This window comes from Danio rerio, chromosome 18 (assembly GCF_052040795.2).
Source record: "Danio rerio strain M-AB ecotype USA chromosome 18, GRCz13ab, whole genome shotgun sequence".
Lineage (NCBI taxonomy): Eukaryota > Metazoa > Chordata > Actinopteri > Cypriniformes > Danionidae > Danio > Danio rerio.
In genome coordinates this window covers 10,790,469-10,812,056 of record NC_141038.1, presented here as the reverse complement: position 1 = coordinate 10,812,056, position 21,588 = coordinate 10,790,469, and the positions used below count along the sequence as shown (strand labels likewise).

Genomic DNA, 21,588 nt, shown 5'->3' with positions numbered 1-21,588 from the left:
ATGTACAAATCTACATTTGTTGCCAGACAGTTTATGCTACTTATCAAAATTGTGTGAATTATTGGACTGACAATGTTTAATTGGATGAAAATTTTTAGTCTTATGTCTTACCCTGAAAACACACCTGTTTAGCTGTGCCTTTACTGAATAAGCACTGTGCTGTGTCCGATAGATTGCACTATGTTTTTCTCTTCTTCTTCATTCTTTTATATATCACATTTTACCTGTTTTTATTTTTTTTGTCATTTTTATTATTTGTTTTTATTTTTATTTTACTTGTTTCTTTTCTATGTAAAGCACTTTGAATTGCCACTGTGTATGAAATGTGCTATATAAATAAACTTGCCTAGCCTTGCCTTACCCAGAATATAAAAATACATATGAATACATTTAGATTATTTATTTTAATTGCTATTGGAATGTGAAGAATCTTTCAACCAGCACAACAAAAAATATTTCTGAAGACATTGATCTATTGCACTTTTACCTTGCATTTAACTTAAGTACAAAAATACCATATGTAATACCTTAATATTGTGGCAATATTTTCCTGTAGTATGAAACATTGTATGGTACCAGATTGGAGTTAGAAATTCCACTATTGTGACAACACTACACTAAAAGTGCAAAAATGATAGCAAACAATGAAGTACACCATTTAAATACTAAAAATAGAAGTAGTAAGTATGCAGTCCAATTCCAAACACAGTCTGTCACCTCAGTGCGAAGGGTGTTCACGGCTGGATTAAGTCTGCACTCAGTGGTCAGTGTCTCTCTCTGCCCTGTCATTGCTTTCGGGTTCCAGAAAGTCAGAAGAAAGTGTGCTGACACAAGGATTAGCAGAGGTCAGCAGGTCAGATAAAAGTCCTGTCATGTTATGTTTGAATAACCTTGAGTCCTGCCAGATTTGAGTCATATGTAACACTAACGCTGCAACCGCTAACACCATTTCACTGTAGCGTGACACACTTCTGTCAGCACTTACAGAAAGCATATAACCTTCAGACAGGTGTTTGAGAGTCTTATTATGAAACCAGTAACCATGGAGTAAAGGTAGAAGAAGGGCGCTGTGAAATCGGCTTCATTTATTGTTTTTGCCAAATTCTCTTTGATTCCTCCCGGATTCAGTTTTTTTTTTCTAGTTTCCTAGACTTCATTTTAATGGTTAAAATTATTGCAAGTAATTATAAAGCATGTCTAGTTAATAGAAATCATGAAAACACTTTAATTTAACAACACTAAGAATTTAACATATTTTTAAAATTCCAGTTGACTTTCACTGTATAGGTTTTACGTGACCTCTATTTTCCATATGTGTCACTTTAGCCATGTTTCCATCCAAACATGCAAATTAAATTTAAAGATAAAACTGGAACATCGCATAAAACACTTGCAAATAAAGCACTGTTTCCATCCAACAAGTCTAAGAGAGCAAAAAAAAAATTTCTTCCTTTTTTCTTATCACATGATCTGTTGAAGCAAAATCACATGACTCTTTTGAAGCACATGTTGAAATTTATTCGGTAAATGCTTTTCCAATATAGTTTATGCACATTTTTCTTATTGGATAAAAAGTTTATCCTACTCAGTTGTGCGCACATGTTTCTATGCACATTTTCAAAATGTTTGCACATCTTGGTGTTTCCATCCATGGTTATTTGATGCATTATTCCAAAATGCACATAAAAGGTAAGAAAATAGGTGCATGGAAAAGCAGCTACTATTTCCCATGTGAAGTATCAGTTGTCACATGACACATACTGTATGACTCACATGTGTCATGCTTTATCTGATCTTTCTTTTCGCATATATGTGGAAGTAAATGCATTTTACTTCTTAAAAAGCTTTATAATGGCCATGCCATGTCTATCTAGTTTGTGATATTTTACAAAGATGCTGCATTTACAACCCAAATTCAGTTACACTTTATTTTAAGTCACATTAACTACCATGTACTTACACTGATAAATAAGTACAATGTATTTGTTATGGATTAAGGGATGCATCAACAGTGTACTTACAGAAGTTAACTACACATGTAGTTGCATGCAAATAATTTTAAAATACAAGTACAACTTTTATACATGGTAAGTGCATTGTATGTACAAAGTAATAACTGTAACCACATCATTGGCCTGATTTCAGGGACTTTAGGCAATGACCAATGGATATAAAGCTTCAATAATTAGTGCCACATTACTAGACAGGGCACCATGCCATGAAACAAGACCACAATCCTCTCGTTCACCTCAATCCAGTGAACCAATCGGACCATCCTAGCTGGTATTTAAGCCCTGGTGCGTTTGAGAAACAGAGTTACTGTCTTGAACTTTTGGAAGTCATTATAGATGCCTCCTTCAATATCTACCTCATGCAAAACTACACACCTAAGCCCTGTACCGTCAACCCCGCTGCTTCATTTGTAAATGAGGAGAACAAGAAGTAGAGATTGATAAGAGACAAAACAATGCTTTTATGGGATGTTTAAGCGTTGAAACGAAACACTTAACAATCCATTTTAACCAGGAATGTGTTTAACAAGGACAAAATAAGGAGAAAACCATTTATACCCAGCACACTTAAACAGAAATGCGGTAACTGCAAAAGATCATTGCAAATCATTTTACTAAATTGTCACAGATATTTTTGGTTGAATCAATAAAACAATGTATAGTAGGTTAAATTTGTGATTTTTACATAGTTCAAAATGTTAAATTATAGGTCATAACCTGAAAATGCTAATTTAAAAAACAGCTTTATTTTTTCTGTCATTTTTAAATGGGTAGATCCTACCTTTCAGCATCAAGTTAGGAATCTTAAGCTAAAAAAAGTTTGGTTACCACTGGGTTAAATGGCCAGTATTAGAAGGGCGGTAGTAAGTCACCTTTCTAGTAGAACTGTGCTTTAAATAAAAGAACTTTGACTAGACTGTTAGTTTATCACTTACAAGTCGACATTGCCTAGATGGATAGCGGTGTTAAATGCAGTGTGGTCATAAAATGGGTGCACCTAACTCTGGTGAACCTTAGAAAAATGTTGGGCGCATCAGTGCAACCAGCGCAAAAAATTAGATCCCTATTGTTATAGTATTAGTTGTAGTAAAGTAATTATTTTAATTTTTATCACTTCCACTAAAAAAAAAAAAATAACATTAATATTAGTTACTAGTACGATCTGCAGTATAAGAAAACTAAAAATACATTGTACTCCTACTACTACTGCAACGACAACAACACAAAATAACTTATTGAAGGTACAGAATGTAAGTTTGACACCCAGTGGTTGAACTAGGTATTGCATGCCTGGATCAAAACATTTTCACTCAGCTCCTTCTCTTATGAGTCCAGGAAAAATCACAGGTTGAATGTAATATTTATATTATTTGCTAATTAACAACCACCTCATCCGGAACTCTGCATCTGTGTCTAATTTTGGGGCTGTTAGTGTCCACCGAAGGTCACATTTCGGTCATGGATGCATGCTTTGAGACTTTAATGAATGAATGAAATGCGTCGTTTTCCACAAAGGCAATCAGGGGTGCTGAACTATAATTGGCTAAACTGGCATTTAAAAAAATAATAAAGTTAAAAAAATAAAACGAAGACAGAAGTTACGGCACATAACTCACATTTTCAAAGCAGAACATGATTTCAGCATTGTTGAACAGAAATGTAATAATGTAATGTAAAATAACACTGTGTAGTCTTCACTGTATTATTTAATCAGTAAAATTATTCTTCATTAAAGTTACAAATATTTTACATTATTGTGCCCAAATGCTTTACACTTTATAGAAATGCCTTTAAAACACATGCAAATGATAACGTTTCACTCTGTTATGGTTATACATTGCAACTCCTGAGGTAAATAAGTGATATCTCTGAACTTTAATAATAAATCTAAATAAAATGCTGTGCTTCCCACCTCCAGTCGCAATGACTTCTGGGACTTTCAGAGCGAGTTCAGTGCTCAAGTCTGCATCGTTGCGTCCTCGACATTAAGATCACATCCGGGAAGATTCACGCGTCCTCCGTACTTGCGGTCTTGAGTATTGGAACTGAACTTAGGCAGCTGATGATGATGTTGCACAAGGACGCAAGACCGCTGACGAACGCATATTGAGAAACGGCACTTGTGTCTTATTGAAATTAAGTTAACTTAATGATTTTTATATATAAGTGGCACAGAAAAGAGCCACTGAAATTATTATTTAGATTTGGTCCAAGCACATTATAGTTATACAGAAACCCAACCCTAGTTTTGAAGGTCAAATTTTTTTTTTTTCGCTCCACACATTTTTTAACTCCACACATCTCATGTATTCTCAATTGTTGATCCACTGTAATTCCAATTTCACATTGCATATCCTGCAATGTGACTATTGCAGACGCACACATTGCGATATCCATGCTGAAACGATATATTGTGCAGCCCTAATTACTATGGTGTTTCACTAGCCGTTTATCATTTTTAAAACAAACGAAGTGAACATACATAATGAGGGTGCAAAATTGGTGAGCTCTTGAAAAACTGGTAGGATTATAAAAACAAAAACATGAATGCACCGGGTGGTGGTGAAATGTTAAAGTTGGCAAAACCTGATGTGACACGGTGATGGCCGTGTGCTGCTAAACAAACACACCGCAGGGTGTTCGGCCTCCAGATCTGCAGAGAGACACGCTGGTAAACTGACACACTCAATAAACAAGAACTTAATGAGTCCTAATGCCAAAGCAAACATCATCTCACCTCTCACACACAAACCAGACTCAAACCTCCTCCATCATGCTAGCACCATTTCATTTTGAAGATTATGTTCATGAATTTGTCACAAAGAACACGAGCCAAGCACCACCGCACCACCATGGACTGCATGTAGTGTTTTGTGGAGTGAAATATTGAAGGTGAGTGTAATGAATGCTGTGCAAATACACGCTGTGGCTTTGAAGCTACACTGAGGTTTTGGCGCTCGAACTTAGCCTGCCAGACGCAGAAACCATGGCAGAATAATGCCCATACACAGCAATAACCAGGAGATAAGCCAACACAAACTCAAAACAAATAGCTGTAGAGTTTCACCTGGGCGTGTTTCACCATCTCAATAGATACATGCCAGTTTAAACACAGGCAAGTGGAAAGATCTGAGGGAAGTGCAGAAACGAGGCATTATGCTACAATAACACCTCATTACACACTTACAATGCTTACAACAGCTCTGAGGAATGTTACTTGATCTCCTAGTCACCAGAGAGGATTGTGCGATTTGTTTGATTTTGTTGTGGGGTTTGGGATGCGAAAAAAAAAATTGACCTTCAAAACTAGGGTTGGGTTTCTGTATAACTGGAATGTACTTGGACCAAATCTAAATAATAATTTCAGTGGCTCTTTTCTGTGCCACTTAAATGGCTGAGCTACTGAGTCAATATATTTTTGGTGCTTGTTTAAACTTCTTATTTAAAATGAGCTGAAACAACTCCGTTCTTGAGTTTCCTTTCATGGACAACTCAATTGTTTTATGTTCAATCAACTTAAATATAAAAATCATTAAGTTAACTTAATTTCAATAAGACACAAGTGCCGTTTCTCAATATGCGTTTGTCAGCGGTCTTGCGTCCTCGTGCAACATCATCATCAGCTGCCTATGTTCAGTTCCAATACTCAAGACCGCAAGTACAGAGGACGCGTGAATCTTCACGGATGTGATCTTGATATCGAGAACGCAACGATGCAGACTTGAGCACTGAACTCGCTCTGAAAGTCCCAGAAGTCATTGCGACTGGAGGTGGGAAGCACAGCATTTTATTTAGATATATTATTAAAGTTCATAGATATCACTTATTTACCTCAGGAGTTTCCCTAAATGAAAACATTAACATTAACATGAACATCTTAATAAAGGAATAAACACATTAAGGGTGTTTGTTTGCTGAAATTCGTATTCAAATTTGTTTTATTTATATTGTGCAGAGTATATTTATAATGTTTTTATGCAAAGTATATATTTTGAAGAGGGGGGAAAACAATAAACCGTTGTATGAGTGCTGCAATGTTTAAATAAATTCCATTTAAAACACGTGAAGGTCACGTGGCTATCAGGAAGAACGCAGCATCCCATTTCTCAAAGGACACGTTCTTTGCCCTCGCGGTCTCCTGAGTTCGTTCTTCCAGGGACACCTGGCAAGACCGGCCTCCACAAGAACGCAAGTCCATTCTCTGCGTTCTTGGAATTGAGAAACAGCCACAGTGGAGGGATTGTGCAAAACCCAGAATTTGTTTACAGTGAAATGTACTTACTTATGTGAAGCAATGAATCAGTTAACTATTAGTACAAGCGCAATTTGTAAGCATTGATAAATCTGCATACTGTACAGCCACAGCTTGATTTTTCTAATGGTGCATGTGATGTATGAGCAGTTCACACATAAGCTTTGAATCGTTTTTGCATTTCTCAGTTTGACCACAAGATGTCAGTGCTGAGCGGGGCAATTGTTTGTTTAACACCTGAGACAATTTAACAACAGCACTTCTGAGCAAAGCAATAATCATACACACAATGAGCTGAAATTGCCTGTGTAAATACAATGCTTAACAGGTGCTCTATAAGTACAAAGATACTCAAGTAGGGCTGCACGAAATTTGACAAAAACTGATACTGAGATATTTAGTTTGTCTGCAATACATATTGCGATATGAATATAAGTTTGCAAGATCACGTATAACAATTTGGAATTAATTCATGTTTTTACATTGATTAGGATTAGTTTGTAGGAGTATCTGCATAAAATACAATACTAATTTGTAATTGAACAAATACCAATTAAATTTTGTTTTTGTGGAATCTAACAGTATTGAGGTACAGAAATGTTATAATACTAGATAAAATAACACTGTATAGTGTAGAGTCTTCATTGTGTAAATAATTAAACAATTAGTTTCAGTTTATATAACTTTATAACCTATTGGTTTGAGTTTGCTTAGGTGAAGTTTATTTTTAAACTAATTTCGATGCTTCTGCATTATTCAATTTATGATTCACCAATGAGATGATTCCTAAGCCACTATAAACACCCTAAGTTCTATATAACAATCATCTTCATTTTGAAGAATCCTCCCTTCCACCCCTACTCCTCCTCCTTTCCTAGATGGGTGGCACGGAGGCCCAGTGATTAGCACTGTTGCCTCACAGCAAGAACGTCACTGGTTCTAGTCCTTACCAAGCCAACCAATGTTTCTGTGCAGAGTTTGCACTTTCTCCCCGTGCTCACGTGGGTTTCCCCCGGGTTCCCCGGTTTCCTCCCACCGTCCAAAAACTCGCAACTTAAGTTAATTGATTAATCCAAATCTGCACCAAAGACATGCTCCTAGTAAGCAGTTATCTCTTAAGAGCAATCACTATCTGTTCATTAGCTACTAAAGCAGGGGAGTTCTCAAGATCTACCAGAGTTCAAACTCCCTCCCGTTTGCAAGGTGAGAGGGGAGCCCCGGGCTCGAGGATCTTTTGAGCTCAAGGCTCTCTCTCCCGGGACAACATGCCAAACAAGCTTTTTAATCAATCTTTGAAACTCTTGAAATCATACACAGTCACAGCTCTTAAAAACACATCCAACTGAAAATCTCCACAGATCACATTCAGAACTGTGATGCTGATCAACTATAATCCCAACTTGACATTGCAGATCCTGCGATGTGACTATTGCAGATTCACACATTGTGACATTGATGCTGAAACGATATATTGAGCAGCCCTTTACTCAATACAAGTTAATGTTATCTAGGGCTGTGTGATTATTCGAAATCGAATCGTTAAATTAGTAAAAAATTAGTATAACATTTATAGTTAAGCACAGACATTCGGTTACAATGAAAACAGTATGCTATTTCTGCTGTAGCCTAAATAAAACTTAAACATTAAAAATGCTTTTACATCAGCTGTATTTACAAATATAACCTATTAATAGCCTAATGATAAACTATGCTTATTAAAAAATGACAAAAAGCTGCTGATTTTTTACATTGCAAGATGCTCTAAAACTGTATTAAAACAGTTAACTCCCAAAACACTTAACTCATTTATGTGAATGTGTTAATGAAAAAAATCACAAACACCATCTCATTTAACTGCATTTTGCAACTCTAAGAGGGTATTTTCAACTGCAGGAAGAACATTAAACCAAGAAGGATCCTGATTACAGTCAGAAAAATCAAACATGTTGATTTTTCTCCAGAAGAATGGTTATAGTCATTTTCCTTCAAACCATTGAACATTTTTTTACAGTAAAAAAAATATATATATTTAACTGATTTACAATTATTGGTTTTGTTTATTTTTCATTAAAACGTAATAATAAAATAAAGTGTTGTTAATTCTGTTCAATTAGTCACTACAAAAAGCACCGATAAGAGAATGTTGAAGTACCGATAAATGGTATAGATAAAAGTAGTAATACCGTTAAAACCTTAACGATACCAATCCCTTTTTTTAGCAGTAAAAGGCTAAGATTCAGAATATTGAACTGAAGCTTGACTACAAAAATCTCAAATCAAATTCGCAATGTCCGCTAATGTTTTTTTTTTTAATTTAAAAAAAAAAATGTGCAATTATATATTTTCCTCAAATCGCACACAGCCGTAATGTTATCAATCATAACTTTTGGAGAAAAAGCACAGCCATGGCAAGTTGCATGATACACATGCAGTGATGTACAAGATACGATGCCAGGCTTATAACTTGTATTAAGGCAACACAAGTTTGCAGGGGTGATTTCTTGAAAAAAAAAGAAAGAAAAAAAAAAAAAGCCAACATTTCGGCAAAAGATTTGCTGAAATGTATAGATTGTTTGTAGAAATAACAGGTATACTTCTTCTCTTTAGTGTTTTGACAGTTGGGTCAAGTGGCTTTTATTATAAATTTTTATTATAAATTTGCTTTTTATTATAAATTTGATAAAAAAATTTGTTGCGATTCGTCTTTATTTATATTTACCTATACAGTACTTTAAGCGTTTAATAAATTGTTCAATTGAATAAGTTTGTTTGATAAAAATATTTTATTTCATCCAACATATTTTTGTGCCCATTTTTTTTATTTTACAGTATTGGCTCAGGCAATTTTAAAAGTATTGATTTGGCACTGCACTGGTATTGCAAAAATTCTCCAAATTCCCAAAATTATATAAAAAAAACACTTAAGTCAGAGAAAGATACAGATTCCTTAAAAAAACATTGGAGTTATTAGTAAAAGAACCAAACCTGCAACTGCTTAAAGACCCCGCATAGAGTAGGAAAATAACACTTAGTATTTGAACATATATTTGAGCAAAATATGGTTTATTTATTTAGTTTTTGCAGGTGTGTAGCTGCTGTCACCCATGACACTAAAGCGATCAGTCTTGTTCACATTGGCGTTGAACAGAAATGCATTCACACGGTGTCTGTGTTTTACTGTGGTTCTGGTTCCCCTCTGCTGGCTGTGATCAGCGCCTGTCTGTCTGCCTCATTGAGCATCTCCACATGTGTGATAAGACCAGAGCAACAGAGTCTGATCTCTGGCCAGATTCTGAGGCAATAAATCTTTGTATATTGGTATGTGAGTGCATTCATGTTTTAGACTTTAAAGACCAATAAACAACACACATATATATAAATAAATAAAAAAGCAAGCCAAACAGCTTAATCTGCAGAAGAAACAAAGAGCATATTCTTGTTTGAATAAAAGCAAACAGGTTAATGATTTTACTTTATTAAAAAGATGAACTCCCTTAACGCAATAGTGCTGCAAGTTATATATTATTTATAAAACAAACAAAGCATTAAAGATGGCAGGAATACACCAAATGTATACAAACATTATAATTCTGTTTATTTACTATAATTGTACTAAATAACAGTAAACCACAACAATTCCAATGAACTAATTTTATGATTTGGCTACCTTTTATTAGTTTACTGGTGTTTTGCAATAGTATCTTAAAGTGAGCATCATATCAAAGGGAAGGTAATCTGATAAACAAACCATCTGTTATCTGTTAACTGAGATGACAACCAGCATTCTTAAAACTTGCACCACACAATAAAATGTGTCACATTTATAATACAATAAGCTAATTCAACATAGGGAAAATATGCACCAATTAATACTAACTAATAAATAACTAATTGCACATTATTATGGAATATTAAATGCACTTAAAAGTGTAATTACAGTTCCAAAACAATCCTCCAGAGGGCAGCATAAACCCATGAAGAAATTAAAAACGTGAAGTTAAAAAAAGTAAGCAAAATATCTTTCATAAAAAACAACGCAATGATTCAGAAATTAATATATGGGTCAAAGATGAACATCACATGTTCGTGTCCATATATACATACAAAATAATTTTACATGTACCCTTGCAAACTAGAAGAGAGTAGATGAAAGAAGAAGTGTCTACTTAAAAGGTTTCAAATTTACCACATGTTGAGTTTCCACCTAAAATGTCCTCATTGGACGCTACTGAGATTGATTAAGTTGACTGCTAAAAATATCTTGGTATCTGGTTAGATGGGAAACTGACATTTGAAACTCGCATAAATGAATTGCTCAAAAAAAAGGTTAAAGCCAGGATTTGTTTTCTTTACAGAAACAAATCTTCCTTTACGCACTCTTCAAAGCAGCATTTGGTCAAATTAATGGTTTGGATTTTTGTGATTTAATTTACAGATCAGCTTCACAAACTGGATAATACTTACCATGCAGCAATTTGTTTTGCCATTTAAAACTCATCACTGTCAACTGTAATCCTTATTGAATTGGTCTTCTTTTCAATCACGTCGACAAATTCATTGGTTTCTGTTTATGTACAAAAATCTTATTGGGAAAAACTCCATTATATATACAGTCACATCTTAACATTCAAGAAACACGTCGAAATCAGCGATCTAGTAGTTTTATCAACCTTTGCACACCCAAAGTTTGCACTTAATTTGGCCGCTACTCCTTTTCAGTTGTCTGCTGCTGATGTTTGGAATCAACTGCAGCAGACCTTAAAGCTCAGCACTTTTATTCCAGTATCAACTTTTAAAAATTTTATCCAGTCAATAGTACAAGATCACTGTGCTTGTTTTTTTAGTTTTCGTTGGTTTTATATGTTATTATCTGCATTTGTGAAATTGTTATTGTATTTGTGTCCCTGCTGCTTTGTACTGTATATGCTTTTTATGTTGACTCTTGGCCAGGTCGTCATTGTAAATGAGAACTGGTTCTCAATTGACTTATCTGGTAAAACAAAAGTTATTATTAAATACGTTTTGTGGAAATAAAATGTCAACAAGTGATATGTTCAGTAATCATTCAGTGAGCATTAGGTTGCGTTCTACACAAAAAAACACGACATGCTTATTTATTAAAATATATATACACCGACAAGTGATTATATTAAAAAGTATAAAAACTACAAGGTTTGAAGGAACATGGCAGAGCACAAACATTTGAAACTACAGTTCATTTGTATCTGAGTGAAGTGTGATTCTTAAATAGAGTATTTATATTTCAATAAATGATTCTTGTTCTCAACCTCATCATTTAGTTTATACTCTACATTACTGTTACACTGAAAGACATTTTAATGCATTTTTTTCTTTAAATTGCACAAAGGTCTTTATCTTTTGCTCAGAAAAATAAATCTAAAACATGAAAAAAGATGTACTGCGCTTTTAACCCTCGAAAAGCCCTTTTCATCATTTAACTACAGTAACAGATCTATTAATGCACTTCATCAAGATAGTACTGCACTAAACAGCCCTATAGCCAGCCAGCATGTGTTAGCAAGGCATTGGAGGAATTTTCCATATCATGCTACTGTCTCTGAACCGTAAGCATAGTGCTGTCTCACATACAGCCTTTCACGCTCTTTGAAAAACAGTGTAAACAATCCTGACAATAAAACATGTTCTTCAGCCAAACATCTATTACTAGAGGACAACATCATGGAGGGCATCCAGCTGCTAAACACTTTGGTATCCTGTTTTTTTTCTCTGAGCTTAATAAAGTTAAACAAATTATTAACATTCGGAAAGTTTAACAGGCAAGGTTTAAAGGGACAGTTCTTCAAAAAATGTTCTGACATCATTTACTCTCCCTTTACTTATTTCAAAGTTTTTATGATTTTCTTTATTCTGTTAAATATGAAACAATACTGTATAGTGAAGAAAGCACTACAAAAGAAGATAACCTGTAACCATTGACTTACATATATGTTTTTTCAACTATGGAAGTCAATGGTTACAGGTTTTCAGCTTTCTTTAAAACATCTTTTTTGTGTTTAAAGAAAAAAAAAAAACTGATACGATTAGAAACAAGTAGTAAATTCTAAGAATTTTCATTTTTAGGTGAACTTTCTCTTTAAGCATATTCCCAGATTTAAATTATGTAAATCTGAAAAGAAGTTGGCAGTTCATTCTGCTGTGGTGAACCCTGATAAATCAGGGATAAAGCAGAAGGAAAACAAACACATGAAATCTGAGTGGTTTCAACTTAAACGAACCTGTACTGTCTGATCTTAAAATATAAATGTACCTTTGTTTTGTCCCAAGATGAGCTCCAGGGGTGTAACAGATCTGGGTTGATTTGAACGGATCACAATTCATGGTTGGGAACACATGTGGGCCACAGATTAATACATTTTGTTTACTGGTAGATAAATCCTAAATTTATAACAAATCGCAGAGAGAGATCACCTCTCAAGTCATTCAAATCACATGTATGAAAGCATTTAGGCTTTCCTGTAAAATATACTGATGACGGAAGAAGTTTGGTAGTGTTGGGTTTCTTTAAAGGCGATTTCTGTCACGACATGTTTAGCCTGCTTTAATGCATTCAGTGTAAGCTGCATGATTAATCATTAAAAGATCGAGATCTCAACACCCACACAACAAATTATAAATGATGGTGATTTGCATATTTTTATTGATCCTTCGAATTGCTGCATTCAAATCTGTGTTTGTGAAACGCAAAGCTCAAGAAAGAGATTCAGTCTTTAGTCTTTTGAGTTAAGCCCTGCTCACACTGAGATTTTAGCCACGATTTTGACATCCGAGACAAATTTGGGAAATCCGTAGAGATTCCTGAAATCCTAGGCTAAAATCTGTGGCAATCATACTTGCCAACACTTTTGTTTTTCCGATAGTCTCCCATATTTCAGACCCATCTCCTGTTTTGTTCCTGCAGTGAGACAACAGTTGCTATGAGCATCAATCCAAGAACCAATAAGAGCTCCGAATTTGATGACGCAACCTATGCGACGATTGAAACATTTCTTCCTCGTTTCATTATTGAGACGCGCCGTGAGCAAAATTGTTGCTACAGATTGTTTACGTTTGCTGTGAGGAATCATTTCAGAACGCGGGATAGTGAAAGTGTCACGGGTGGATGATGTGAAACTTCAGGTGAGAGTTTTTCCATGTTTGACACGTTTTCATTGCCATTCAGTCTGACTTTTTGACAGCAGAGATCTTACAGTGACATGTGAGCCACGTTTGTGCAGTCTGACTTGCTTCAATCGTTCAGGATTATATAAAAATAAAAAAATACAAAAAAATAATAATAAAAAACGCAGTGTGAGCCAGCATTAACATATGAAGTAACAAACAGTCAAATAATACAGAAGTCCTGGGATAACAATTTATAGTTTAGATATAACCACTGATGTTTATGGTATACATTAAAATAACCATATGCATTTAACTTGATGCTCAAAAATGAAAGTTGTAGGCAGCAATTACATTATTCAAACAATAGGTGGTGACAACCAGTCATCAAAAACATGCCACTGAATAATTCTTCAAAAATGATACATCTAGCAATGAAACGAAGTTTTATGAGCGAAAAAATGAATCATTTATTGAAAATGAGACTAAAAATAAATATGGGTTGTACGAATTATAATGTTAGATTTATACATTTAGCGTTATCAGCAATAGTATAATAGGATATTAGTGTTAGCAGTAGTAGTAACAGTGAATTTTTCACAGTCCTGAATATTTTAGTTTAAATTTTTTCAGTGGATTATTTCTTCATTTTATGTTTAATAAAATTGTATTTTCTAAGTTGTATTGTAAAGCAAAATACATCGGTCTCCTCCTTTATGGATAATCAGACAAATGGTCCAATCTATGACTAAAAAAAACATAATGTGATCCGAACCATGAGATTTATGATCCGTTACACCACTAGACTTTAATTTATAAAATGTACTTAAATGTCCTATTTGAACTATTGCCTAATCCTGGCTTAGTCACTTGTGTTTTAATTGCTTGCTTTTGCTCACAGTAAGCCACTTTGCTATGCTAATATAAAAGGCCTTTTATTGTACATCATGCATCTGTCCAAAGCCAGTATGGCCTTCTAGATTAAGTGTCACGTTTTGCAGTGCATGCAAACCACATGGTTCAACGTCAGACAACAACACAGGCTCATTTGGGTTCAAGCACTCCCAGAGGTAAAAACTTCAAATAACTGAGCTCTGCATATATATATATATTCTCAGTGTCAATGGTCTGCACCATGGAATCCTGCCCAGTTCATTCATCACACAACCGCTAATACCCTCGCTCATAGATACGGACATTTATGACTCACATCTGTGTCCACAGAGCTGACTGTGGGGTAATCAGCTTGACCTCTGACCTCTAGACACCAGACCTGACCAGACATCACCTTTAAGTGTGAGCGCCTACAAAAGCAAACACAAAAACACAAAATTTCTTTGAATATTAGCTAGGACTTGTGGAGCTGCGCATTAATGGATTTACTCTTCAGCGTTTGGACTTTCAGCAGTGAAAATTAAACCTCACTGAACTAAACATTAACTCACAATTAACTCAAATTAATTTAACACAATTTCAATTTACTAGAACTTCTGTGTTAAGCTGCTTTAACACAATCTACACTGTAAAAGCGCTATAGAAATAAAGATGAATTGAATATTAAACTGTAAATCTTTATAATATGCTGCTGTTGTTGTTGTTTTTCAGATTTAGGGTTAGGGTTCCACAAATGTGAATCAGTCCCTCACATTTATTTCAGCTGAAGTGTGTATAGCTAGATTTACAGAATGCAATAAAAGCATTTATGGAGCCATTTAGGGGTCTGGTTGTAAATTAACTCCCTGGAAAGCTTTGTGTTTTAAAACCTCAAAAAGCAGTAACAAATTTAACCACCAGATGGCAGAGGTGTATTACGTTTTGTTTTTATTATGAAGTACTTTTTTTTCTTTCCGAGCAATACGAGTGCTGCCAGGGTGTTTCTCTGTTTAAAGCGGTTGCGTTCTAGCAAAAGACCCAAATGAAATATTTGATGTTTTCGGATTTAGATGATCAGATTTAAATTGAGGACAGATTTATCCTAATACTTGCAACCTACAGTAAAATTAATACATGTAAGTTAGCCTACAAGCAGAAATTTACAAACGAAAACAATGGTGGAAGTCATTATAGTGATCTAAATAAACAATGACATTTATACTAAACTGAAAATATTCTGTTTTAACTAGAAGTACAGCAGCATTCTTCACCACTCTCTTTCCTGCCTCCCTTGCTGGACTGATATTTCACAATTTGGATAGATATGGCTTTTATTTTAGTAATTTATATACTTCATATTTTTATATACTATACTATATACTTAACATTTAAAGCTATTTTGACACAATGTACTTTGTTAAAATAGCTAAATAAAGGTGAATTTAATCGAATTAAAAGGCCTTGAATAAAACATAATTCAAAAATCATGTGGCAAAGTTTATCTCAGATTCATAAAGCTAAATGTGAGATATAATAAAGTTATGTCTTTTAATGTCACCAGTAATCCGAAAGCTGTATCAATATAGAAAAACTAACAAGACCTTGAAAGTTGTTGAATAAAATGAAAACCTCATTGCTCAGTTGCTGAAACTCGATATCACTTTTGTAAAGAAACTTAACGTTACCCAGATAGCAGGCAGTAATCGGCCCGAGCTCGGCTGCCCTCCGGCGCCTCCGGCTCCGACTCGGCATCGGCGAGTGTTATCCGGGCCGAGTGCGGCCCGCAGCTCGCTCGCGCACATGCGGTTGTGATGCGGCTGTAAAGCACTGGCCCGATTCCGGTCAACCATATCCTGGCCGCTTCTGGCAAGGATTCGGCTGATGGCAACCGATTAAGTTCTTATTTTATCTAGTAATCTGTTAGCTCCACGTTTAATGATAATTTGAGAAAATATTCATGGTACGATAGCAAAAAAAAAAAAAAAAAGAATATTTAGTGTGGATGGTCGCAATGTTTAGACGCAAACAAAACAATATTATTTATAAATAGATTATACATGTCATCTAGAGAAAAACTATGTAAAATTCGCTTATTTTTGAGATAGCACGCTCCTGTGCTGACTGTTTTTTTGTTTTAAAGCAGAAGTTGGTTTCATAATAAACACATGCGTAACTCCTGATCCAAACTCCAATCCAGACGGTGGCGGTAATGCTCCAAAAAGCTGGTTGTCAACCACCATGGCACGAAGATCACAAGAAGAAAAGTTTGGTTTTTCAAAGACTCACGTGGATTCCGGTCAGAAAGGTAAGCTTTTTACTGCTTGTGTTCTGTATAATTAGCGAATTTAGAGCTTAAAACATTTCCACGGTGTTTGGTTGTAACAGCGTTTAGTAATTTAAAACAGTTTGATACGAAATGTAACTTGCTTTAAGAAACACGACTGGAGCTAATGTATGCTAACGCTAACAGTTACAAACACGTCTGAAAGTTCCTGTTCCTTTTACACAATGTTAGATTGTAACGTGTGTAGTAACTGAAAACTATTTTAATTATTTTAAAGAAACATGAAACGAATTTGTGTGTATGCTAACTTTGCGTTAAAGAAAGTTTCTGTAGACGAATCCATTAACTAACTTGGCAAAACGTGTTTTTTTCCTGATTTAACATTATAAAGTACCGTGGATGTTGAAAAAAATCATTGTACAGGCGTATACTTATCCAACAGTATTAATTCTGTGATTATGTGTAAATAAAAACCAATCGTTTTGGATTAATAAAATATTATTGTTTATCTTGTTTATGCAGTTAGTCACGAAAAGTGATTGAAACTCGACTGTTTACTATTCTCATTAAATTATCCAAGAGAAATATATTACTATGCACTTTAATTCATATGTGTTAGCCTATGTGAATCAATTATATCTTTTGTTCAAGCTGTAATGGTCAGTTAATGTAAAACTGAACGTCTTAAAGCAGATTTTGATGTTTTTTTTTTTTATGTTATTGACAGTGATAAATTCTGATTTAAATGAATGGGTAACAATATTTGTTGGTTAAGTCTCATTGTTCTTGTTTAACAAAGGTTAGTGAGATCATTTTGCAGCACATCACGACCAAAGAAGTCAATAACACACTCTTTTGAACGTGAATAGGCATGTTATAGTTGTGTGCTAAAAGTCCATTATAAGCTGTAAACTGCTGATATATTTTCAACATAGATTGGGCTTTTCAGACATTACATTACTAATTGCTTCACAAACAGCTGAAATGGTTTATTGTTATTGGCTATCATCATCAAACATTTTTCACAATGGTAGGTTAATCTTCATGGGTACAGAATAATGCATGTGCTTGACCATCTTACAAATCTATGTCTCAGATTCATAAGGCTGTCACTCTGCATGAATCTCCGAATAAATCTTGTGCAACCTTCTGTGTACTGATTATTTACACTATAGGTATTATATGCATTAATTAACTTTGATAGTATTTCGGGATTTGAACTTTTCTTTACGGGAGGTTAACAACAATGTGATGTTTTATTATAGATGCATATGAGGAAGCTCGACTCAAACATCCACACGCAACTGTGATTTCTGACTGGTAGACAGATGAGGATGATGATCGCCTGTCATACATCTAAAGACAGAACAGGTTTGTTTGCAATTATTTTAAACACATACTGTCAACATTATGTCATTGATCTATTACAACCTGTGAGTTTTGCCCTGGCACTATACTAAATTGATGTTTTGTTTTGTAAATGTATCTGATTAAAGGACAGTATAGACACATCTATACCATGATGAAGAAAAATTACTTGGAACAAAGAGGCTGGATAAAAGGCAGGTATGAAGATTTCAGAAATCAAGGCAGCACCACAAGTACCATCACCATCAATGACTATGGCAGAAATCTTAAGACCACCATCAAGATGCACAGATACTGTACATTCCAGTACACCAGGCGTGTCCAAACTACGGCCCGCGAGGCTTTTTATAAATATCAATAGAATCTGGCCCGCTATACAAAAATGAATGTAATTCAATAAATAACCACCGGGTGTCGCTATTACATGCATTCAATTAAGCAGCAGTTCTTGTTATGATCTATCTATCTATCTATCTATCTATCTATCTATCTATCTATCTGTCTATCTATCTGTCTGTCTGTCTGTCTGTCTGTCTGTCTGTCTGTCTGTCTGTCTGTCTACACACAGTTGAAGTCTGAATTATTAGCCCCTCATTGATTTATTTCTTCTTTTTTAAATATTTCCCAAATGATGTTTAACAGAGCAAGAACATTTTTACAGTATGTCTGATAATATTTTTTCTTTTGGAGAAAGACTTGTTTTATTTCGGCTAGAATAAAAAGCGGTTTAAATTTTTTTATGAACCATTTTAAGGTCAAAATTATTAGCCCCTTAAGTCTTCAGAACAAACCATTGTTATAAAATAACTTGCCTAATTACCTTAACTTGACTAGTTAACTTAATTAACCTAGTTAAGCCTTTAAATGTCACTTTAAGCTGTATAGAAGTGTCTTAAAAATATCTAGTCAAATATTATTTACTGTCATCATGGCAAAGATAAAATAAATCAGTTATTAGAAATGAGTTACTAAAACTAATATGTTTAGAAATGTGTGGAAAAAATGTTTAACTTTCCGTTAAACAGAAATTGGGGAAAAAATAAACGGTGGCTAATAATTTAGGGGGGCTAACAATTCTGACTTCAACTGTATTTATATATATATATATATATATATATATATATATATATATATATATACACACACACACACACACGTGTCTGTGTGATGTATGTAAAATTCGGCCCACGACAACGTTTGTTTTTTTTGCATCTGGCCCTTGGCCCAAAAAGTTTGGACACTCCTGCAGTACACCTATGAACATTTACAGTCTTTGTTCTAGTGAGATCAAGACAGAACTTATTGCATCTCGTGATGTCTTTGTAAGAATTGAAGACATCACTAAATTTGTTAAGGTTTAATGCAGCTAGAAAGTAAAGATCAACTAGAGAATATCAGCAGTGTCTAACCCACTGTTGTATTTACAGAAGTTGTATGAGAATAAGCTACAGGTTGATTTATACTAATCTGTTATTTTTCTTTTTTAGCACGACTGACTGAAGTTTTAAAATCATGCAACGTCATAAAGCAGCAGCTGGGCCTGATTCTCACAAAACCAAAACAGACGTGATGAAATTCCAGATGTAAACACATTTGACCTTCCTTTGGCCAATTTGATTTGGAAAAGCTTGAAAATCAACTAAAGGAGCAGCCCGAACAAATGAAGAAACTGGTAAGTTCAAGCTCTTGCTAATTTCAAAGTGTTTTAAGTTTATTTGTTTTTTTTGATAGTTTTTTTGCTTCGTAGGTAGCCTACTTTTTTCCTACTTTTTTCTTCTTTTTTTACATTAGTACTTGTTCACTACTAATTATCTGTTTATCTTTTAATCACAGATGGAGTGAGGACAAATGTCCATACCACGCCACTGATAAAGAAGTGGAAAAATGCATTACAAGGTAGCTACAACTTGCCCCTGACAGGGATGGAGGAAGAAAGAAGAGAAAGCTAATGTGTCAAATGTCTACATCACTATTTTGTTTTATTTTTTTAAACAACATTTTAAGTGTATTAGGATGTTCCCTGATACTTGAACAATTTGTTTCTTTCATTTGCATTTATATATATATATGTATATGTATATATATGTGTGTGTGTGTGTGTGTATATATATGTATGGTATGTATGTATGTGTGTGCGCCAAATTCTGAAGAAAGAAACATCTTGATACATTTTTAATAAACGTAATACAAATAAAATTATAAATATAAAATTGCACAAGACGTGTGTATATATGAAATGTATATGTTTGTGCAATTGATTTTGTTCAAGTTTATTTAAAAAAAAAAGTTTGACTTTATACTTCTGCAATTATATATATATATATATATATATATATATATATATATATATATATATTTGTTTGTTTATTATTATTTTAATGTTTTATTAAAAATGTTTCAAGATGTTTCTTCAGAATTCTGCAGTACTTTTTACAAGTTTGACTTGGATATTTTACGGATTGTCATTGGTATTTTTAAGATGTTTCTTGCTATATCTTAAATTGGTTTCTATATTTAGGTTTATATAAAATTTAGCTGTTTTGTACAAATTTTTTATTCAAGTCTATTGGGGAAAACAGGGTTGTTTTAAAAAACATCTGTGTTTGTGTGTAATTTTTAGATTTTTTTGTTTAAATCTTTCTGTGTTTATTGTGTTGTTTTATTGTTGTTTTTATATTGATATTCTTGTGCACTACAAAATTATTTATAAAATTTTAGTACTATTTTTTTCATGCAATCAATAAACGTTTAACATTTATTTATTTTGTCATTTGTCTGATTATTTTCGTTATAGAATATGTATGCAGTTTGCACTTTATTCAAAGGTTAAACGCAGTGCTTACACTTTGTGTTTACATTATAGCCGGTGTTTGCTGTTATATAAATTCAAATGGTTGTAATACCATATATCAAGTACCAATGTAATACCAAAAGGTTTTATAAGGTATATAAATACGGAGTCGCGCCAGCTCCGGGCCGCAGCGCACATTACCCTCGCGCCGATTCCGGCGCGGATGCGCAGCGTCGGCTCGCTTACGGCCGCCGCATCTGGCCCGCTTGATTCGGGCCGGAATCGGGCAGTGAGTCCACAGGCATCCGGCCCGAGTCCGGCAGCCGAAGTTGGGCCGAGGGGTTAGTCTCCGGCAGGCGACAATCTAGCCGGAACTGGCCCGAGTGTATTTTGCTATCTGGGTAGTTCATAGATTATCAATGTCACGTTTTCCTTTAGAACAAAAAAGCAATCGAGGGGGAAAATGTCGTTTACATCTTCGGCTTACCTCGACGTTCGTCCTCCACTGGTTCGACGAACACTGCGGTTATTTAATTTGTTTGCATCGAGTATTTAATATTTTTCCAATAATTAAGCGACTTTTTTCTACCTTTCCGTTTTCTGTGGCGTTCAAACAGGTACCCTACAAAGAAACTTGAGCTGATTGGTTTGAATGGTCACCTGATGATGAAGTTGATTGGTTAACGGAATAGGAAAAGCCCATATTTCGCGCGCATTTTGAGGTTGTTTTAAAAAACATAGGACTTTTAATTTGCCAGTAACAAGCACTTCTGGCGAACTTTAAGCCAATGCAAAATACGGCGCGTTTAAGGTCAGTTTTCTTTAAAAATCAGCGATCTCCACTAGCTGAGTGATATTCCATATAAAA

General features: G+C 34.5%; 1 protein-coding gene and 1 long non-coding RNA gene across 5 annotated transcripts in view; one reads left to right on the top strand and one right to left on the bottom strand.

Annotated features, from left to right (window-relative positions):
- The window catches only part of sema3e (sema domain, immunoglobulin domain (Ig), short basic domain, secreted, (semaphorin) 3E), a 128,649-nt gene extending 107,291 nt beyond the window's left edge, over positions 1 to 21,358 (bottom strand). For all 3 annotated transcript variants that reach the window (XM_087292325.1, XM_087292322.1, XM_087292323.1), the window contains exons 1-2: positions 21,208 to 21,358; positions 14,615 to 14,708 (exon numbers count right to left, since the gene is read on the bottom strand). The gene's annotated coding sequence lies outside the window, so the exon portion shown is untranslated. The remainder of the gene's footprint in view (positions 1 to 14,614; positions 14,709 to 21,207) is intronic.
- Positions 16,554 to 19,951, top strand: LOC137488253 (uncharacterized). 2 transcript variants are annotated; one of them, XR_015514740.2, is made up of 5 exons: positions 16,554 to 16,582; positions 17,827 to 17,932; positions 18,058 to 18,127; positions 19,417 to 19,601; positions 19,763 to 19,951. It is a non-coding gene; the product is annotated as an uncharacterized LOC137488253 (long non-coding RNA). The 2 variants fall into 2 exon arrangements; XR_015514741.1 differs by having other exon boundaries at positions 18,058 to 18,123; positions 19,763 to 19,902.
- Positions 21,359 to 21,588: the final 230 nt, after the last annotated feature.